Source organism: Montipora foliosa, chromosome 11, assembly GCF_036669935.1.
Source record: "Montipora foliosa isolate CH-2021 chromosome 11, ASM3666993v2, whole genome shotgun sequence".
Classification (NCBI taxonomy): Eukaryota; Metazoa; Cnidaria; class Anthozoa; order Scleractinia; family Acroporidae; genus Montipora; species Montipora foliosa.
This window is the reverse complement of record NC_090879.1, coordinates 35428052-35444206: the sequence shown is the minus strand read 5'-3', so window position 1 is coordinate 35444206 and position 16155 is coordinate 35428052. Positions and strand designations below refer to the sequence as shown.

The window sequence follows — 16155 nt, the reverse complement described above, 5'->3', positions numbered from 1 at the left end:
CCATTTCTAACTAACAGCTATTAAAATAGCTAAAACACAGCTAAAGCGGTACGATCCTGTGTCTGGCTCCTGGGAAGTGGATATGAGCCCGGTTAGCTCAGTCGGTAGAGCATCAGACTTTTAATCTGAGGGTCATGGGTTCAAGTCCCATATCGGGCGAATTACTAAAATCATCGGCAATCTTTGTTTAGTTTTAATGCTGGTTACGGGGAAAAAATGTCCATTTCTAACTAACAGCTATTAAAATAGCTAAAACACAGCTAAAGCGGTACGATCCTGTGTCTGGCTCCTGGGAAGTGGATATGAGCCCGGTTAGCTCAGTCGGTAGAGCATCAGACTTTTAATCTGAGGGTCATGGGTTCAAGTCCCATATCGGGCGAATTACTAAAATCATCGGCAATCTTTGTTTAGTTTTAATGCTGGTTACGGGGAAAAAATGTCCGTTTCTAACTAACAGCTATTAAAATAGCTAAAACACTGCTAAAGCGGTACGATCCTGTGTCTGGCTCCTGGGAAGTGGATATGAGCCCAGTTAGCTCATTCGGTAGAGCATCAGACTTTTAATCTGAGGGTCATGGGTTCAAGTCCCATATCGGGCGAATTACTAAAATCATCGGCAATCTTTGTTTAATTTTAATGCTGGTTTCCAAGAAGCCTTTTTGAGGGGCTACGAGTTGTCAATGGGGAAACCTACCACAAGTGATAGAAAATATCTGCTGCTTTGGTTCTTCCTTCGCCGTTCTTACTGCCTCAGTTCCAAGAAGCCTTTTTGAGGAGCTTCCTCTTTCCCAGATTTGTGGTACGTATCTTTTTTTGTTTTACCGGTGACCCTCCTGGGGACTGATGCTTGACATTCTGTCATAATAACCTAGGGTAAGCCGGTTTTTCTCCTTCTATTGGCTTCTTTTGTGGTTTATCTTTGCTTCTGTTCCTCTTTTTCGTCGCTGGTTCCAGTTTTTCTCTTTTTCTCGTCTTTGCCTTTTTGCTCGAGTAACCTTTTTGGGTTTGTCTTCTTTTGTTTATCGTTTGTTTGAGCTCTATAGTAAGGAATTTAAGCTATATATTGTGTTAACTTTAATTGTAAGTTATCTTAGTATTAAGAGAGGTATTTTTCAAGTTGAAAGATATCTTTTCTTGAATTTAGTCCAAGGTATTTATTCTCCGTCATCAATTTATTAATAGTTTGATACATTTCATTATACTGTAGTTGTATTTGTGACCACCTTTTCTCCGACTGAATCACTCTTGTAGTAGTAAGAAAACTTAGTTTAAGTATATTGAGGGAAGTGTCTTTCGAGTCGAAAGATATTTTTACTTCAATTAAGTTCATAGTATTTATTCTTTGTTTAATTTAGAAGTAGTTGGATTTATTTCAATATACTGTAGTATTTTGGAGCACTTATTCTCCAACTGAATCTTTTATTGTAGTAGTAAGGGACTTAAGTTAAAAGCATATTAAGAAAAGTACCTTTTAAATTAAAAGGACTTTTTGAAGTACGCTGAAGAATTTATTCTTGTAGTCATACATTGTAGTAGCTGATAAGCTAACACAGTTTAAAATATTAAAAGAGTTAATTGCTTTTGTAGTAGTAAGGAATCTATCAGTAGTTGGACGTATTTCAATATTCTGTAGTTGTATTTCTGAGCACTTATTCTCTGAGTGAATCATTATTGTAGTAGTAAGGAACTTTAATTGCAAGTACATTAAGAGAAGTATCTTTTAAATTGAAAGAGTTTTTTTTTTTCTTGAAGTTAAATTAACGAATTTATTCTTGAAGTGAAATATTGTTAACAGATCCAAATATTAATAGAGAAATAACTATTTAGTTACTTCTTACTATGTTGCCGCTAACTATCAACATCCAAGTTGGTCGCAAGCTGTCTGACAAGCGACGGGATGAGATATTGGATGCTGTTTTGAGTTATTTTGCCCCTGAAACGGTGAGGGCCGTTCAGGTGGGCTATGATGTGGTTCGTGTAACTTTCCGTGAGGCGGAGAATTATCGTTCCGCAAAGGAAAGGGAAGGTGTTCGCCTTTTTGGCATGTGGTGTCGGGTGTTGGGTGGTGGTCCTCCGACCACGCTCATCCACATATTTGATTATCCCTTTGAGGAGCCTGAGGCCGACATTCGCGCTGCTTTTGAACCCTATGGAGCAATCAAGTCTGTTAAGCGCCAGACTTACTTGTCTCATCCAAGTATTTCAACTGGCACAGTCCTGGTCTCTATTGTTATGAAAGAGCCCCCGCCCCGCTACTTAATGGTTCGGGGCTATTACGTTCGGACTTGGTACCGCGGTCAACCGCTGGTGTGCAATATGTGTTCGGCTGAGGGGCATCGTGCCGCTGATTGCCCGAACCGCGATAAATGCCGTCGTTGTGGGGGTACAGGTCATTTTGCCCGTGCGTGTCTCGTCTCCCGTCCTTCTTTTGCCGAGGTTGCCAGAGGCGTTGCTGGCTCCTCTTCGTTGGGAACATCTGGTCCGGCTGTTCTGCCTATAATAACTGGCGCTTTACGTGGTGCTGCTGCTGCTGATGATGATGATGATGATGTTAATGATGACGATTCTATCTCCTCGGGTGAAGACGCTTGCTCCAAGATGTCTTCAGCGTCTGGTGGCCAAGCTGCTTTCTCTCAGCAAGTCACCGTGGACAGCGCCATTTCTAAGGTGGCGAGTGCGTGCTCTCTGGGCAATGATAGTGTTGAGGACAAAAACGAGCCTTCTGTCCGGTCGAGAGCGGCGAGTCTCCCTTGTTTAAATGAGCCTTCCGTTTCTGAGGCTCCTGTTTTTAGTGTTGAGTCTCGTCCTCGGTCTTTGTCGTCTGCAGATGAGCCCCCTGTGGCTTCTAAAAGTGATGGCGGGTTGACGGGCGTGCCTATCTCGGTCTCTGACCCTATGTCTGGTGAATGTGAGAATAATGCCTCAGTAACTTCTGATGTTGCGTGCTCTCACGCCTCCCCTGTTGTTAGTATGAATGACGGGCAGATTGTTAGCCCCTTGCCGGAGGCTGAGGCTTTATCTGCCGATAGCCTTGAACTTGTTGTCTCCGGGGCCTCTAAGGAGGCTCCAATAGCTCCGGCAGCTGTACCTTGTGAGGAGGCTCCGCCTTCCCAGGATTCCCATAGTGTTTTGCAGGAATATCAGTCTTCGTCTTTACAGAAGAAGACTAAATCGGGTTTGTTTGCCTCTCTGAGGCGTAAGGCGTCTCCTTTGGAGGCGAAGTCGCGTCGTCAATACGTACCGAATATTCCACTAGAGAGGCCTTCTAGGCCCAAGACTGCGAAGCAGTCTTGAGGCTTGAGGTTTTTTTCTGACTTTTTTGGTGGTCTTGTTTTTATTTTTGCACTTTCTCTTCATTATGGATTGTGCTCGTATCTTAACTCTAAACGTTAACGGTTTAAGGGATGTTAATAAACGATTGTCTCTCCTTCAATGGATGTCTCATTTTTCTGCCGATTTCGTTGCCCTGCAGGAGACACATGCGTCCTCTTGTCAGGACTGCAGCTCTTGGTTTTCCCCATACGGTTATTCCGTAGTATCTTCCCCTGGCTCTGCACATTCCTGTGGAGTGGCTTTGCTCTTTCGCCACCGTTTTGTGTTGACTAAATCTGTTGCCGACAAGAGGGGGCGTTTCATCATGGCTGAGTTTAAGCTGGATGAGGTCTCCTTTAGGCTGGCTTGCATCTATGCACCTAATCGAAATCCGGATAAGAAGGCGTTTTTTGATTTTATTTCTGACTCGGTTGATCCAGCTATACCAACCTTAAATTTGGGGGACTTTAACGCAGTGTTCGACCGCTCTTTGGATCGCCGAGGGCCTAATCCCTTGGATGATTCTCGTGAGAGCTCTAGTGCTTTGTGTTCTGTTTTTGACGATTGCTGTATGGTGGACATTTGGCGGCATCTTCACCCTGCGCTCTCTAGTTTTACGTGGATGAAGCCCGATGGTTCCGTGGCTTCCCGTATCGACCTGATCGGGTGCCCTTTCCCTTGGGTCCACCACGTCAGTGACTGTGCCATTCTCCCTTGTCCTTATTCGGATCATTCAGTTGTCTCTCTCCGTTGTAGCATTCCTTCCCCCCTCCCTCGTGGGCCGGGGAGATGGAAGCTTAATGTGTCTCTTCTGGCCAACTCCGACTTTGTTGAAGCTGTAAGTCATTTCTGGGCTGTGTGGCGTATCCAGAAACGTTCTTTTCGGTCCCTTCAGGCTTGGTGGGATCGAGGCAAAGAGCATTTAAAAGGATTGGCGGTACGTTTTTCTGTTGGGGCTTCTTCTGTGAGGCATTCCTCTCGTTCCATTCTTTCGAGCCTCTACTCTCATTTGAAGGATAAGATTGATGCTGGCAATGTTTCTCTTCTTCCGGTTTTCGAGAATGTTTCTAACCGAATTAGTGAGCTGGATGCTAAAGAGGCTGACGGTGCTCGGATTCGTTCTCGCACCAGGTGGGCTGAGGAGGGCGAGTCTTCTACTAAGTTCTTTTTAAGACTGGAGAAGAAGCGAGGGTCTGATGGTTGGATTTCTGCCATGCGATCCGATGATGGTTCCTTGGCCACTGAAATCAATGCAATTTGCGATTCTTGGGTGGAGTTTTACTCATCCCTTTTTTCTGCTGCTGTGACGGATCCATCTGAGCAGAGCGACCTGCTGGATTCTCTCTCTGCCTTCTTGTCTCCTGCGCAGAGCGAGTTGTGTGAGGGTTTGCTAACTGTGGAGGAGGCTCGTGTTGCTATGGAGGGTTTAGCCTCTGGTAAATCTCCTGGTTCGGATGGTTTACCCATCGAGTTCTACCGAACCTTTTGGGATGTTTTGGGCTCTGATTTAGTTGAAGTATTTAATGCCTCTTATTGTTCTGGCTTTTTGCCCACTTCTCAGCGTACGGCGTTAATTACTCTAATTTTTAAAAAGGGTGATAGGCTCTCCCATAAGAACTGGAGGCCCATTAGTCTGCTTAATTGTGATTATAAGATATGTGCTCGTGCACTGGCTGGGAGACTTTTAAAGGTCCTCCACCACGTCATTCATCCGGATCAAACGTGTGGTGTGAAGGGCCGCTTTATCGGCGAAAATGTTTCCCTGTTGAGAGATGTGGTTCAGTATGCCCATGGGACCAGGCTCCCCCTTGCTATCCTGTCCCTCGACCAAGAAAAAGCTTTTGACCGGGTTGACTGGGAGTGTCTCTTTACGACTCTTCAGCACATGGGTTTTGGAAAGTCCTTTATTTCTTGGGTTCGCCTTCTGTACGCCGGTGTCCGGAGCGCCGTGCTCGTCAATGGTTACACTAGCAAGTTCTTCTTGCCTTCTCGGGGGGTGCGGCAGGGGTGTCCCTTGTCGCCTCTCCTCTACATTATCTCCATCGAGGTTCTTGCAGTTAATCTTCGTGCGCATCCTAATATTATTGGTCTTCGCTTGCCTAACGTTCCTTCCTGCCTTCCTGTCCTCTCCTTGTACGCCGACGATACCTCTGTTATTGCCTCTTCGGACGACGCTATTCGTGCTGTTTTTTGCGTTTATGATAAATTTGAGAGGGGCACGGGTGCCAAGCTGAACATGGAGAAATGTGAGGGTCTCTGGCTTGGTGGTTGGGTCCACCGTTCGGATTGTCCTGTTCCTATTCAGTGGACGTCTGAAAAGATCAAAGTACTTGGTGTGTTCCTTGGGAACGGGAATTTGGACAAATGTAATTGGAGGCCTCGTTTAGATGCGGTCACGCGCTGCCTCAATTCCTGGCGTTCTCGTCACTTATCATTTACTGGCAGGGCTTTGGTTGCCAATGCCCTTGCGCTCTCTAGGATGTGGTACGTGGCTTCCCTCTTGCCCATGCCAGTGTGGGTCTTGTCCGAACTAAATACTATTCTTTTTAGCTTCTTTTGGGGTGGAAAGAAGGACTTAGTTGCTCGTGCTGTAGTCGTCCACCCAAAGTCTGCCGGAGATTTCTCAGTTGTTTCCGTTCGCCATAAAGTTTATGCTCTGCTTGTGCAGTGGGTTCGGCGTATGGTTGTGTCGCCCAGCGGGTGGGTTTCTCTGCTCACCTTCTGGTTTTTTGATCGTTTTGGCGCAGCCCCTCACGATGTGTTTTCAAATCCAGCATCTTTCGCCCCTGAACGTCTTCCTCCTTTTTATGCCTCTCTTCTTCGGGCCTGGGGTGCCATTCAGGGCTCCTCTTCTTCTTCATCGAGTTTGGTTGTAGGCTCGTCCCAGCATGTTGACCCGGTTGCTGTCGCTTCTGTTTCTACTAAAAGTTGTTATGTTCTGCTTCTTTCTTTGTCTCCGTGTATTCCCCATTGTGTCTCTAAGTTTTCTCCCATCTATGGCCCCATTGATTGGAAGTCCACCTGGGCCTCTTTGTACTTTTTACCTTTGGATAGGCCTGTTTCCGATCTAAACTGGAAGATTGCCCATGGAGTACTGTACACTGCGGATCGTCTCATTTCTTTTGGCCTTGATGTTCCTGCCGCCTGTTTTTGTGGTGCTGCTTTGGAGACGCCCGCTCATTTGTTCTTTCGCTGTCCTCTCGCGAGGAGCGGTGTTGATTGGGTTCAAACCCTTCTTTCTACCTTTTCTGTCGATGCCCCTTCGTTGGACGTTCGTCATCTACTTTTTGGATTCTCTGAGGCTGATCTTCGTATAGTTCCTAAGGTTTTTTGTTATATTCTTAACGTGTGTAAATTTTTCATCTGGTCTCAAAGGAATGACTTTTGTTTTCGCTCCGTCCGACCTAGTGCTGTCGCCCTTATTTGCTCCATCAAGGCTCGGCTGCGTTTCTTTCTTCCTGTTTTCTTTCATCGTTTTCGTTCTGCTAGACGTCGTAAGGTTTTTCATAAGCAATGGGGTGCTAATGGGGTTATTGGTAGTGTGTGTGATGGTGTTTTTAAAATGGCCTTTTAGTTTTGTTTTTCTTCTCTTTATTGCCTTTTCAATGATGCTTTTATGACCTTTGGCTATTTTTGCCTGGTTTTAATTTTTGTGCTTTAATTCGGTTTTTGACTTGGACTCTGGTTTTGGATATGATTTGGCTCGTGTGGGGTTGTTATTCTTGAGTGTAAGGCAGACGAGGCATCTCTTGAATACAACCCTTTCAGTGTTTTTCTCTGGATTAGGACTCGGACCGGCTTCTGGACTTCGCCTTTTGGACATGATTCGGTATTACATTGAGCCTTGAAAGTTTTGTTTTTTTTCTGTGGATTGACCTGGACCGGTTTCTGGCTTTGTGGTTTTTTCCGTGAGGCAGGGTTCGACTCCCTGGCGAGTTTGGCGAGCCGGCCCCGTTTAGGGGGTGCTCCCTCACGTGAGGCGTGTTATGTCATCTTCCCGCGTTGTATGGCCCTTGGGCATTGCACTCCGCCCTTGGGACCGCCTCAAATACAAAAAAAAAAAACCAAGAAGAATTTTCCATTTCTAATTTTTACTCTTTTCTTTCATAATTTTCTTCGTTGTGGTAAAAGTGGTCTACTGAAGTAAAGGAAATAATATATTAGGTTGGACAAAACTCAAAACACAGCGAAAACGGTACGAACCTGTGTCTCGCCCGGGACGTAAATATGAGCCCGGTTAGCTCAGTCGTAGAGCATCAGACTTTTAATCTGAGGGTCATGGGTTCAAGTCCCATATCGGGCGAATTACTAAAATCATCGGCAATCTTTGTTTAGTTTTAATGCTGGTCACGGGGAAAAAATGTCCATTTCTAACTAACAGCTATTAAAATAGCTAAAACACAGCTAAAGCGGTACGATCCTGTGTCTGGCTCCTGGAAAGTGGATATGAGCCCGGTTAGCTCAGTCGGTAGAACATCAGACTTTTAATCTGAGGGTCATGGGTTCAAGTCCCATATCGGGCGAATTACTAAAATCATCGGCAATCTTTGTTTAGTTTTAATGCTGGTCACGGGGAAAAAATGTCCATTTCTAACTAACAGCTATTAAAATAGCTAAAACACAGCTAAAGCGGTACGATCCTGTGTCTGGCTCCTGGAAAGTGGATATGAGCCCGGTTAGCTCACTCGGTAGAACATCAGACTTTTAATCTGAGGGTCATGGGTTCAAGTCCCATATCGGGCGAATTACTAAAATCATCGGCAATCTTTGTTTAGTATTACTGCTGGTTACGGGGAAAAAATGTCCATTTCTAACTAACAGCTATTAAAATAGCTAAAACACAGCTAAAGCGGTAGGATCCTGTGTCTGGCTCCCGGGAAGTGGATATGAGCTTGGTTAGCTCAGTCGGTAGAGCATCAGACTTTTAATCTGAGGGTCATGGGTTCAAGTCCCATATCGGGCGAATTACTAAAATCATCGGCAATCTTTGTTTAGTTTTAATGCTGGTTACCAAGAAGAATTTTCCATTTGTAATATTTACTCTTTTCTTTTATAATTTTCTTCGTTGTAGTAAAAATGGTCTACTAAAATAAAGGAAATAATATATTAAGCTGGACGAAATTCAAAACACAGCTAAAACGGTACGAACCTGTGACTCGCCCGGGAGGTAAATATGAGCCCGGTTAGCTCAGTCGGTAGAGCATCAGACTTTTAATCTGAGGGTCATGGGTTCAAGTCCCATATCGGGCGAATTACTAAAATCATCGGCAATCTTTGTTTAGTTTTAATGCTGGTCACGGGGAAAAAATGTCCATTTCTAACTAAGAGCAATTAAAATAGGTAAAACACAGCTAAAGCGGTACGATCCTGTGTCTGGCTCCTGGGAAGTGGATATGAGCCCGGTTAGCTCAGTCGGTAGAGCAACAGACTTTTAATCTGAGGGTCATGGGTTCAAGTCCCATATCGGGCGAATTACTAAAATCATCGGCAATCTTTGTTTAGTTTTAATGCTGGTCACGGGGAAAAAATGTCCATTTCTAACTAACAGCTATTAAAATAGCTAAAACACAGCTAAAGCGGTACGATCCTGTGTCTGGCTCCTGGGAAGTGGATATGAGCCCGGTTAGCTCAGTCGGTAGAGCATCAGACTTTTAATCTGAGGGTCATGGGTTCAAGTCCCATATCGGGCGAATTACTAAAATCATCGGCAATCTTTGTTTAGTTTTAATGCTGGTTACGGGGAAAAAATGTCCATTTCTAACTAACAGCTATTAAAATAGCTAAAACACAGCTAAAGCGGTACGATCCTGTGTCTGGCTCCTGGGAAGTGGATATGAGCCCGGTTAGCTCAGTCGGTAGAGCATCAGACTTTTAATCTGAGGGTCATGGGTTTAATTCCCATATCGGGCGAATTAATAAAATCATGCTAACTTTTTGTTTAGTTTTAATGCTGGATACGCAGAAGAAATTTCCATTTCTAGCTAACAGGTATTTTGACCATATTCTTTCATGTTTTTCTTCGTTGTGGTTAAAATGGTCTACTGAAGAAGAGGAAAGAACATATTAAGCCGGACAAAATTCAAAACAAAGCTAAAACGGCAAGAACATGTGTCTCTCCCGGGAAGTAAATATGACCCTGGCTAGCTCAGTCAGTAGAGCATCAAACTTTTAATCTGAGGGTCATGGGTTCAAGTCCCATATCGGGCGAATTACTAAAATCATCGGCAATCTTTGTTTAGTTTTAATGCTGGTTACGGGGAAGAAATGTCCATTTCTAACTAACAGCTATTAAAATAGCTAAAACACAGCTAAAGCGGTACGATCCTGTGTCTGGCTCCTGGGAAGTGGATATGAGCCCGGTTAGCTCAGTCGGTAGAGCATCAGACTTTTAATCTGAGGGTCATGGGTTCAAGTCCCATATCGGGCGAATTACTAAAATGATCGGCAATCTTTGTTTAGTTTTAATGCTGGTTACGGGGAAAAAATGTCCATTTCTAACTAACAGCTATTAAAATAGCTAAAACACAGCTAAAGCGGTACGATCCTGTGTCTGGCTCTTGGGAAGTGGATATGAGCCCGGTTAGCTCAGTCGGTAGAGCATCAGACTTTTAATCTGAGGGTCATGGGTTCAAGTCCCATATCGGGCGAATTACTAAAAACATCGGCAATCTTTGTTTAGTTTTACTGCTGGTTTCGGGGAAAAAATGTCCATTTCTAACTAACAGCTATTAAAATAGTCAAAACACAGCTAAAGCGGTAGGATGCTGTGTCTGGCTCCTGGGAAATGGATATGAGCCCGGTTAGCTTAGTCGGTAGAGCATCAGACTTTTAATCTGAGGGTCATGGGTTCAAGTCCTATATCGGGCGAATTACTAAAATCATCGGGAATCTTTGTTTAGTTTTAATGCTGGTTACGGGGAAAAAATGTCCATTTCTAACTAACAGCTATTAAAATAGCTAAAACACAGCTAAAGCGGTACGATCCTGTGTCTGGCTCCTGGGAAGTGGATATGAGCCCGGTTAGCTCAGTCGGTAGAGCATCAGACTTTTAATCTGAGGGTCATGGGTTTAATTCCCATATCGGGCGAATTAATAAAATCATGCTAACTTTTTGTTTAGTTTTAATGCTGGATACGCAGAAGAAATTTCCATTTCTAGCTAACAGGTATTTTGACTATATTCTTTCATGTTTTTCTTCGTTGTGGTTAAAATGGTCTACTGAAGAAGAGGAAAGAACATATTAAGCCGGACAAAATTCAAAACAAAGCTAAAACGGCAGGAACATGTGTCTCTCCCGGGAAGTAAATATGACCCCGGCTAGCTCATTCAGTAGAGCATCAAACTTTTAATCTGAGGGTCATGGGTTCAAGTCCCATATCGGGCGAATTACTAAAATCATCGGCAATCTTTGTTTAGTTTTAATGCTGGTTACGGGGAAGAAATGTCCATTTCTAACTAAAAGGTATTAAAATAGCTAAAACACAGCTAAAGCGATACGATCCTGTGTGTGGCTCCTGGGAAGTGGATATGAGCCCGGTTAACTCAGTCGGTAGAGCATCAGACTTTTAATCTGAGGGTCATGGGTTCAAGTCCCATATCGGGCGAATTACTAAAATCATCGGCAATCTTTGTTTAGTTTTAATGCTGGTTTCGGGGAAAAAATGTCCATTTCTAACTAACAGCTATTAAAATAGCTAAAACACAGCTAAAGCGGTACGATCCTGTGTCTGGCTCTTGGGAAGTGGATATGAGCCCGGTTAGCTCAGTCGGTAGAGCATCAGACTTTTAATCTGAGGGTCATGGGTTCAAGTCCCATATCGGGCGAATTACTAAAAACATCGGCAATCTTTGTTTAGTTTTACTGCTGGTTTCGGGGAAAAAATGTCCATTTCTAACTAACAGCTATTAAAATAGTCAAAACACAGCTAAAGCGGTAGGATGCTGTGTCTGGCTCCTGGGAAATGGATATGAGCCCGGTTAGCTCAGTCGGTAGAGCATCAGACTTTTAATCTGAGGGTCATGGGTTCAAGTCCTATATCGGGCGAATTACTAAAATCATCGGGAATCTTTGTTTAGTTTTAATGCTGGTTACGGGGAAAAAATGTCCATTTCAAACTAACAGCTATTAAAATAGCTAAAACACAGCTAAAGCGGTACGATCCTGTGTCTGGCTCCTGGGAAGTGGATATGAGCCCGGTTAGCTCAGTCGGTAGAGCATCAGACTTTTAATCTGAGGGTCATGGGTTTAATTCCCATATCGGGCGAATTAATAAAATCATGCTAACTTTTTGTTTAGTTTTAATGCTGGATACGCAGAAGAAATTTCCATTTCTAGCTAACAGGTATTTTGACTATATTCTTTCATGTTTTTCTTCGTTGTGGTTAAAATGGTCTACTGAAGAAGAGGAAAGAACATATTAAGCCGGACAAAATTCAAAACAAAGCTAAAACGGCAGGAACATGTGTCTCTCCCGGGAAGTAAATATGACCCCGGCTAGCTCATTCAGTAGAGCATCAAACTTTTAATCTGAGGGTCATGGGTTCAAGTCCCATATCGGGCGAATTACTAAAATCATCGGCAATCTTTGTTTAGTTTTAATGCTGGTTACGGGGAAGAAATGTCCATTTCTAACTAAAAGGTATTAAAATAGCTAAAACACAGCTAAAGCGATACGATCCTGTGTGTGGCTCCTGGGAAGTGGATATGAGCCCGGTTAACTCAGTCGGTAGAGCATCAGACTTTTAATCTGAGGGTCATGGGTTCAAGTCCCATATCGGGCGAATTAATGAAATGATCGGTAACCTTTGTTTAATTTTAATGCTGGTTACCAAGAAGAATTTTCCATTTGTAATATTTACTCTTTTCTTTTATAATTTTCTTCGTTGTAGTAAAAATGGTCTACTAAAATAAAGGAAATAATATATTAAGCTGGACGAAATTCAAAACACAGCTAAAACGGTACGAACCTGTGACTCGCCCGGGAGGTAAATATGAGCCCGGTTAGCTCAGTCGGTAGAGCATCAGACTTTTAATCTGAGGGTCATGGGTTCAAGTCCCATATCGGGCGAACTACTAAAATCATCGGCAATCTTTGTTTAGTTTTAATGCTGGTCACGGGGAAAAAATGTCCATTTCTAACTAAGAGCAATTAAAATAGGTAAAACACAGCTAAAGCGGTACGATCCTGTGTCTGGCTCCTGGGAAGTGGATATGAGCCCGGTTAGCTCAGTCGGTAGAGCAACAGACTTTTAATCTGAGGGTCATGGGTTCAAGTCCCATATCGGGCGAATTACTAAAATCATCGGCAATCTTTGTTTAGTTTTAATGCTGGTCACGGGGAAAAAATGTCCATTTCTAACTAAGAGCTATTAAAATAGCTAAAACACAGCTAAAGCGGTACGATCCTGTGTCTGGCTCCTGGGAAGTGGATATGAGCCCGGTTAGCTCAGTCGGTAGAGCAACAGACTTTTAATCTGAGGGTCATGGGTTCAAGTCCCATATCGGGCGAATTACTAAAATCATCGGCAATCTTTGTTTAGTTTTAATGCTGGTCACGGGGAAAAAATGTCCATTTCTAACTAAGAGCTATTAAAATAGCTAAAACACAGCTAAAGCGGTACGATCCTGTGTCTGGCTCCTGGGAAGTGGATATGAGCCCGGTTAGCTCAGTCGGTAGAGCATCAGACTTTTAATCTGAGGGTCATGGGTTCAAGTCCCATATCGGGCGAATTACTAAAATCATCGGCAATCTTTGTTTAGTTTTAATGCTGGTTTCGGGGAAAAAATGTCCATTTCTAACTAACAGCTATTAAAATAGCTAAAACACAGCTAAAGCGGTACGATCCTGTGTCTGGCTCCTGGGAAGTGGATATGAGCCCGGTTAGCTCAGTCGGTAGAGCATCAGACTTTTAATCTGAGGGTCATGGGTTCAAGTCCCATATCGGGCGAATTACTAAAATGATCGGCAATCTTTGTTTAGTTTTAATGCTGGTTACGGGGAAAAAATGTCCATTTCTAACTAACAGCTAGTAAAATAGCTAAAACACAGCTAAAGCGGTACGATCCTGTGTCTGGCTCTTGGGAAGTGGATATGAGCCCGGTTAGCTCAGTCGGTAGAGCATCAGACTTTTAATCTGAGGGTCATGGGTTCAAGTCCCATATCGGGCGAATTACTAAAAACATCGGCAATCTTTGTTTAGTTTTACTGCTGGTTTCGGGGAAAAAATGTCCATTTCTAACTAACAGCTATTAAAATAGTCAAAACACAGCTAAAGCGGTAGGATGCTGTGTCTGGCTCCTGGGAAATGGATATGAGCCCGGTTAGCTCAGTCGGTGGAGCATCAGACTTTTAATCTGAGGGTCATGGGTTCAAGTCCCATATCGGGCGAATTACTAAAATCATCGGGAATCTTTGTTTAGTTTTAATGCTGGTTACGGGGAAAAAATGTCCATTTCTAACTAACAGCCATTAAAATAGCTAAAACACAGCTAAAGCGGTACGATCCTGTGTCTGGCTCCTGGGAAGTGGATATGAGCCCGGTTAGCTCAGTCGGTAGAGCATCAGACTTTTAATCTGAGGGTCATGGGTTTAATTCCCATATCGGGCGAATTAATAAAATCATGCTAACTTTTTGTTTAGTTTTAATGCTGGATACGCAGAAGAAATTTCCATTTCTAGCTAACAGGTATTTTGACTATATTCTTTCATGTTTTTCTTCGTTGTGGTTAAAATGGTCTACTGAAGAAGAGGAAAGAACATATTAAGCCGGACAAAATTCAAAACAAAGCTAAAACGGCAGGAACATGTGTCTCTCCCGGGAAGTAAATATGACCCCGGCTAGCTCATTCAGTAGAGCATCAAACTTTTAATCTGAGGGTCATGGGTTCAAGTCCCATATCGGGCGAATTACTAAAATCATCGGCAATCTTTGTTTAGTTTTAATGCTGGTTACGGGGAAGAAATGTCCATTTCTAACTAAAAGGTATTAAAATAGCTAAAACACAGCTAAAGCGATACTATCCTGTGTGTGGCTCCTGGGAAGTGGATATGAGCCCGGTTAGCTCAGTCGGTAGAGCATCAGACTTTTAATCTGAGGGTCATGGGTTCAAGTCCCATATCGGGCGAATTAATGAAATGATCGGTAACCTTTGTTTAATTTTAATGCTGGTTACCAAGAAGAATTTTCCATTTGTAATATTTACTCTTTTCTTTTATAATTTTCTTCGTTGTAGTAAAAATGGTCTACTAAAATAAAGGAAATAATATATTAAGCTGGACGAAATTCAAAACACAGCTAAAACGGTACGAACCTGTGACTCGCCCGGGACGTAAATATGAGCCCGGTTAGCTCAGTCGGTAGAGCATCAGACTTTTAATCTGAGGGTCATGGGTTCAAGTCCCATATCGGGCGAATTACTAAAATCATCGGCAATCTTTGTTTAGTTTTAATGCTGGTTACGGGGAAAAAATGTCCATTTCTAACTAAGAGCAATTAAAATAGCTAAAACACAGCTAAAGCGGTACGATCCTGTGTCTGGCTCCTGGGAAGTGGATATGAGCCCGGTTAGCTCAGTCGGTAGAGCATCAGACTTTTAATCTGAGGGTCATGGGTTTAATTCCCATATCGGGCGAATTAATAAAATCATGCTAACTTTTTGTTTAGTTTTAATGCTGGATACGCAGAAGAAATTTCCATTTCTAGCTAACAGGTATTTTGACCATATTCTTTCATGTTTTTCTTCGTTGTGGTTAAAATGGTCTACTGAAGAAGAGGAAAGAACATATTAAGCCGGACAAAATTCAAAACAAAGCTAAAACGGCAAGAACATGTGTCTCTCCCGGGAAGTAAATATGACTCTGGCTAGCTCAGTCAGTAGAGCATCAAACTTTTAATCTGAGGGTCATGGGTTCAAGTCCCATATCGGGCGAATTACTAAAATCATCGGCAATCTTTGTTTAGTTTTAATGCTGGTTACGGGGAAGAAATGTCCATTTCTAACTAACAGCTATTAAAATAGCTAAAACACAGCTAAAGCGGTACGATCCTGTGTCTGGCTCCTGGGAAGTGGATATGAGCCCGGTTAGCTCAGTCGGTAGAGCATCAGACTTTTAATCTGAGGGTCATGGGTTCAAGTCCCATATCGGGCGAATTACTAAAATGATCGGCAATCTTTGTTTAGTTTTAATGCTGGTTACGGGGAAAAAATGTCCATTTCTAACTAACAGCTATTAAAATAGCTAAAACACAGCTAAAGCGGTACGATCCTGTGTCTGGCTCTTGGGAAGTGGATATGAGCCCGGTTAGCTCAGTCGGTAGAGCATCAGACTTTTAATCTGAGGGTCATGGGTTCAAGTCCCATATCGGGCGAATTAATGAAATGGTCGGCAACCTTTGTTTAATTTTAATGCTGGTTACCAAGAAGAATTTTCCATTTGTAATATTTACTCTTTTCTTTTATAACTTTCTTCGTTGTTGTAAAAATGGTCTACTGAAATAAAGGAAATAATATATTAAGCTGGACGAAATTCAAAACACAGCTAAAACGGTACCGGTTAGCTCAGTCGGTAGAGCATCAGACTTTTAATCTGAGGGTCATGGGTTCAAGTCCCATATCGGGCGAATTACTAAAATCATCGGCAATCTTTGTTTAGTTTTAATGCTGGTTACGCGGAAAAAATGTCCATTTCTAACTAACAGCTATTAAAATAGCTAAAACACAGCTAAGGCGGTACGATCCTGTGTTTGGCTCCTGGGAAGTGGATATGAGCCCGGTTAGCTCAGTCGGTAGAGCATCAGACTTTTAATCCGAGGGTCATGGGTTCAAGTCCCATATCGGGCGAA

At 43.0% G+C, this 16155-nt stretch overlaps 36 non-coding genes across 36 annotated transcripts; all 36 read left to right on the top strand.

Moving 5' to 3' along the window:
- Positions 1-86: 86 nt before the first annotated feature.
- Trnak-uuu (transfer RNA lysine (anticodon UUU)) lies at positions 87-159 on the top strand. The gene has a single exon. It is a non-coding gene; the product is annotated as a tRNA-Lys (tRNA).
- Positions 160-306: 147 nt separating this feature from the next.
- On the top strand, positions 307-379 carry Trnak-uuu (transfer RNA lysine (anticodon UUU)). Its single transcript has one exon. It is a non-coding gene; the product is annotated as a tRNA-Lys (tRNA).
- Positions 380-526: 147 nt separating this feature from the next.
- On the top strand, positions 527-599 carry Trnak-uuu (transfer RNA lysine (anticodon UUU)). Its single transcript has one exon. It is a non-coding gene; the product is annotated as a tRNA-Lys (tRNA).
- Positions 600-7543: 6944 nt separating this feature from the next.
- On the top strand, positions 7544-7615 carry Trnak-uuu (transfer RNA lysine (anticodon UUU)). The gene has a single exon. It is a non-coding gene; the product is annotated as a tRNA-Lys (tRNA).
- A 147-nt stretch (positions 7616-7762) lies between these two features.
- Trnak-uuu (transfer RNA lysine (anticodon UUU)) lies at positions 7763-7835 on the top strand. Its single transcript has one exon. It is a non-coding gene; the product is annotated as a tRNA-Lys (tRNA).
- Positions 7836-7982: 147 nt separating this feature from the next.
- Positions 7983-8055, top strand: Trnak-uuu (transfer RNA lysine (anticodon UUU)). Its single transcript has one exon. It is a non-coding gene; the product is annotated as a tRNA-Lys (tRNA).
- A 147-nt stretch (positions 8056-8202) lies between these two features.
- On the top strand, positions 8203-8275 carry Trnak-uuu (transfer RNA lysine (anticodon UUU)). The gene has a single exon. It is a non-coding gene; the product is annotated as a tRNA-Lys (tRNA).
- A 214-nt stretch (positions 8276-8489) lies between these two features.
- On the top strand, positions 8490-8562 carry Trnak-uuu (transfer RNA lysine (anticodon UUU)). Its single transcript has one exon. It is a non-coding gene; the product is annotated as a tRNA-Lys (tRNA).
- Positions 8563-8709: 147 nt separating this feature from the next.
- Trnak-uuu (transfer RNA lysine (anticodon UUU)) lies at positions 8710-8782 on the top strand. Its single transcript has one exon. It is a non-coding gene; the product is annotated as a tRNA-Lys (tRNA).
- A 147-nt stretch (positions 8783-8929) lies between these two features.
- Trnak-uuu (transfer RNA lysine (anticodon UUU)) lies at positions 8930-9002 on the top strand. Its single transcript has one exon. It is a non-coding gene; the product is annotated as a tRNA-Lys (tRNA).
- A 147-nt stretch (positions 9003-9149) lies between these two features.
- On the top strand, positions 9150-9222 carry Trnak-uuu (transfer RNA lysine (anticodon UUU)). The gene has a single exon. It is a non-coding gene; the product is annotated as a tRNA-Lys (tRNA).
- A 224-nt stretch (positions 9223-9446) lies between these two features.
- Positions 9447-9519, top strand: Trnak-uuu (transfer RNA lysine (anticodon UUU)). The gene has a single exon. It is a non-coding gene; the product is annotated as a tRNA-Lys (tRNA).
- A 147-nt stretch (positions 9520-9666) lies between these two features.
- Positions 9667-9739, top strand: Trnak-uuu (transfer RNA lysine (anticodon UUU)). Its single transcript has one exon. It is a non-coding gene; the product is annotated as a tRNA-Lys (tRNA).
- Positions 9740-9886: 147 nt separating this feature from the next.
- Trnak-uuu (transfer RNA lysine (anticodon UUU)) lies at positions 9887-9959 on the top strand. The gene has a single exon. It is a non-coding gene; the product is annotated as a tRNA-Lys (tRNA).
- Positions 9960-10106: 147 nt separating this feature from the next.
- Positions 10107-10179, top strand: Trnak-uuu (transfer RNA lysine (anticodon UUU)). The gene has a single exon. It is a non-coding gene; the product is annotated as a tRNA-Lys (tRNA).
- Positions 10180-10326: 147 nt separating this feature from the next.
- Trnak-uuu (transfer RNA lysine (anticodon UUU)) lies at positions 10327-10399 on the top strand. The gene has a single exon. It is a non-coding gene; the product is annotated as a tRNA-Lys (tRNA).
- Positions 10400-10843: 444 nt separating this feature from the next.
- On the top strand, positions 10844-10916 carry Trnak-uuu (transfer RNA lysine (anticodon UUU)). The gene has a single exon. It is a non-coding gene; the product is annotated as a tRNA-Lys (tRNA).
- A 147-nt stretch (positions 10917-11063) lies between these two features.
- Trnak-uuu (transfer RNA lysine (anticodon UUU)) lies at positions 11064-11136 on the top strand. The gene has a single exon. It is a non-coding gene; the product is annotated as a tRNA-Lys (tRNA).
- Positions 11137-11283: 147 nt separating this feature from the next.
- Trnak-uuu (transfer RNA lysine (anticodon UUU)) lies at positions 11284-11356 on the top strand. Its single transcript has one exon. It is a non-coding gene; the product is annotated as a tRNA-Lys (tRNA).
- Positions 11357-11503: 147 nt separating this feature from the next.
- Positions 11504-11576, top strand: Trnak-uuu (transfer RNA lysine (anticodon UUU)). The gene has a single exon. It is a non-coding gene; the product is annotated as a tRNA-Lys (tRNA).
- A 444-nt stretch (positions 11577-12020) lies between these two features.
- Positions 12021-12093, top strand: Trnak-uuu (transfer RNA lysine (anticodon UUU)). The gene has a single exon. It is a non-coding gene; the product is annotated as a tRNA-Lys (tRNA).
- A 214-nt stretch (positions 12094-12307) lies between these two features.
- Trnak-uuu (transfer RNA lysine (anticodon UUU)) lies at positions 12308-12380 on the top strand. Its single transcript has one exon. It is a non-coding gene; the product is annotated as a tRNA-Lys (tRNA).
- A 147-nt stretch (positions 12381-12527) lies between these two features.
- Positions 12528-12600, top strand: Trnak-uuu (transfer RNA lysine (anticodon UUU)). Its single transcript has one exon. It is a non-coding gene; the product is annotated as a tRNA-Lys (tRNA).
- A 147-nt stretch (positions 12601-12747) lies between these two features.
- Positions 12748-12820, top strand: Trnak-uuu (transfer RNA lysine (anticodon UUU)). The gene has a single exon. It is a non-coding gene; the product is annotated as a tRNA-Lys (tRNA).
- Positions 12821-12967: 147 nt separating this feature from the next.
- Trnak-uuu (transfer RNA lysine (anticodon UUU)) lies at positions 12968-13040 on the top strand. The gene has a single exon. It is a non-coding gene; the product is annotated as a tRNA-Lys (tRNA).
- Positions 13041-13187: 147 nt separating this feature from the next.
- Positions 13188-13260, top strand: Trnak-uuu (transfer RNA lysine (anticodon UUU)). Its single transcript has one exon. It is a non-coding gene; the product is annotated as a tRNA-Lys (tRNA).
- A 147-nt stretch (positions 13261-13407) lies between these two features.
- Positions 13408-13480, top strand: Trnak-uuu (transfer RNA lysine (anticodon UUU)). Its single transcript has one exon. It is a non-coding gene; the product is annotated as a tRNA-Lys (tRNA).
- Positions 13481-13627: 147 nt separating this feature from the next.
- On the top strand, positions 13628-13700 carry Trnak-uuu (transfer RNA lysine (anticodon UUU)). The gene has a single exon. It is a non-coding gene; the product is annotated as a tRNA-Lys (tRNA).
- A 147-nt stretch (positions 13701-13847) lies between these two features.
- Positions 13848-13920, top strand: Trnak-uuu (transfer RNA lysine (anticodon UUU)). Its single transcript has one exon. It is a non-coding gene; the product is annotated as a tRNA-Lys (tRNA).
- A 444-nt stretch (positions 13921-14364) lies between these two features.
- Positions 14365-14437, top strand: Trnak-uuu (transfer RNA lysine (anticodon UUU)). The gene has a single exon. It is a non-coding gene; the product is annotated as a tRNA-Lys (tRNA).
- Positions 14438-14651: 214 nt separating this feature from the next.
- Positions 14652-14724, top strand: Trnak-uuu (transfer RNA lysine (anticodon UUU)). Its single transcript has one exon. It is a non-coding gene; the product is annotated as a tRNA-Lys (tRNA).
- Positions 14725-14871: 147 nt separating this feature from the next.
- Trnak-uuu (transfer RNA lysine (anticodon UUU)) lies at positions 14872-14944 on the top strand. Its single transcript has one exon. It is a non-coding gene; the product is annotated as a tRNA-Lys (tRNA).
- Positions 14945-15388: 444 nt separating this feature from the next.
- Positions 15389-15461, top strand: Trnak-uuu (transfer RNA lysine (anticodon UUU)). The gene has a single exon. It is a non-coding gene; the product is annotated as a tRNA-Lys (tRNA).
- A 147-nt stretch (positions 15462-15608) lies between these two features.
- Positions 15609-15681, top strand: Trnak-uuu (transfer RNA lysine (anticodon UUU)). The gene has a single exon. It is a non-coding gene; the product is annotated as a tRNA-Lys (tRNA).
- Positions 15682-15859: 178 nt separating this feature from the next.
- On the top strand, positions 15860-15933 carry Trnak-uuu (transfer RNA lysine (anticodon UUU)). Its single transcript has one exon. It is a non-coding gene; the product is annotated as a tRNA-Lys (tRNA).
- A 147-nt stretch (positions 15934-16080) lies between these two features.
- Trnak-uuu (transfer RNA lysine (anticodon UUU)) lies at positions 16081-16153 on the top strand. Its single transcript has one exon. It is a non-coding gene; the product is annotated as a tRNA-Lys (tRNA).
- Positions 16154-16155: the final 2 nt, after the last annotated feature.